A 2,214-nucleotide genomic window follows, 5' to 3' on the forward strand; every position below is an offset into this window, starting at 1 on the left:
GCTTGTCTTCCACAATTCATCTGTCGGCTGGCGTTTAAGGTTTTATCATTGTTGGTAAACGATTAAAGCGCGATTTAAATGCGCCCTCAGCTTAAATTGCCCTGCCACGCACTTGAGTAACTCCTCGCGGCGGTACTTGGTTGGCAATGATGTGGCAGTGAAGTGCAAAATGATTGCTGTTGTTGTTGCTGGCATGCATGTAATGTTGCAAATCACTAAACGCATAAGAGCAGGTATACAACCACAATACTATATTCTTATTGCCAACTGTTGCTTGTTACTTGTACTCAAAGGGATGGTTGTTGTTTTTGTTTTCTATATATTCTTTCTGCATTTTCATTTATTTGTGGTTGTAACTTTTAATTTGACTACGCGTTTTTATTGTTATTGTTGTTGTCTATGCGTTGTCAATGCATTCGCAAGATACTGATTTACAAGCGTTTACAGCCGACACAAGCAATTACGCAGATAAATGATTTTGAGAATCCGTTTTTAAATAGTTTCTTGCGCATTCTACTCCTTAATTACGTTTTGTTTTTAGAGAGCTTGCGTTTAGGTACCACTCTAAGTATTTTTAGTACAACGAAGATTTTTTTTTTTTTCAATATTTCCTTATTTATTGAATCTGCTTGTTTTTAAGCCTAACAACAAGTTATAAAATCTTAAATCTATTTAAAAGCTAGACAAGCTCAACCAAGTGATTGAGCTGTATTGGTGAAACGTTGCTCTTTAGTACGCAGGCATATCCCTTCTTTTTAGGCGTGTTTGATCGCAGGAATGTACTAAAGCATTAGCCAATGGGTTTGGGTGATCTCGGAGTTTAGATATATATTTCAATCTGCTGTCCTCTACTTCTTTCTTTACCATAGGGATACCAAGATCTTTATGGATATTTTCATTGCGCATGTACCATGGTGAGCACGTGATTGATCTAAGCATTTTCGATTGGAACCTTTGTATTATATCAATATTAGTTGCACAGGTCGTACCCCACAGTTGAATGCCATACATCCAAATCGGCTTTATAACCGCATTGTATAAAAGCACTTTGTTGTCTAAGCTAAGTTTAGTGTTTTTATTTAAAAGCCAATTTAAATTTGCAGCTCTTATCTTCATGCACGTTATTTTACTAGATATATGTTTTCTCCACGTAAGCCTTCTATCTAGGTGAATACCGACAGAACTTAAGTGGTTCGCCAATATTCTTGATGCTATAATGGGGCATTTGTTACGACTCACTAAAGCTGTGTCATCCGCAAAAGTTGATGTCAAAACATTATTAGCAGTTGGAAGATCAGCTGTATATATGATGTATAGAGTTGGGCCTAAAACACTGCCCTGTGGTACTCCAGCCCTTATTGAACGTTCATTAGATATAAAATCACCTACTTTTACAGCAAATTTTCTATTTTTTAAATAGGACTCCAAGGTTTTATGCAATTGGAAAGGTAAAATTTTTTTAATCTTATACAAAAGTCCTTCATGCCACACTTTATCAAACGCCTGAGCCACATCTGGAAATATAGCAGAACAGTACTCTCTATGCTCGAATGCCTTCCTAATTTCGTTAGTTATTCTATTTACTTGCTCTACAGTGCCATGTTGTGCACGAAAACCGAATTGGTGCGTTGGTATTACCCTATTTTCATGAAGGAAAGGAGACATCTTTGATAGTAACACTTTTTCAAATATTTTAGAAAGACAGGGTAGAAGACTGATTGGTCTGTATGAAGACGGCTGTGTCAGGTCTTTTCCCGGTTTATCTATCATGATTATCTGCGACTTCTTCCATGAAATAGGATAGTATCCGAAACTAAAAATTGCATTAAAGAGCAAGGAGAGCACTGTTGAAGCAATATTTGGTAACTCAATTAGCATTTTTGGAGTAATATTATCGTGGCCTGACGATTTTTTTGGATTAAGCTCTTTTATGATACTAACAATTTCAGTAGTTGAAGTCTTAATAGACCCAAGTGATTCGTTTGTGGATGATTGGCAACTTAAAATTGTTCTTTGGGCAATTTGATTGAAATACCATTTCTAGGTGATTTGCAAAACAATTTGCCTTATCTTCGTCACTTCGTGCCCAATTACCATTTGACTGTCTTATAGGCATGTTGGAATCTACCGGTGGCTTAAAAGACTTTTGGGCTTTCCAAAGAGAGTTTTGCTTGGTAGAATTTGGACACAGTTTCTTTATATAATTTTCAGTGC

Source organism: Zeugodacus cucurbitae, chromosome 6, assembly GCF_028554725.1.
Source record: "Zeugodacus cucurbitae isolate PBARC_wt_2022May chromosome 6, idZeuCucr1.2, whole genome shotgun sequence".
NCBI lineage: Eukaryota > Metazoa > Arthropoda > Insecta > Diptera > Tephritidae > Zeugodacus > Zeugodacus cucurbitae.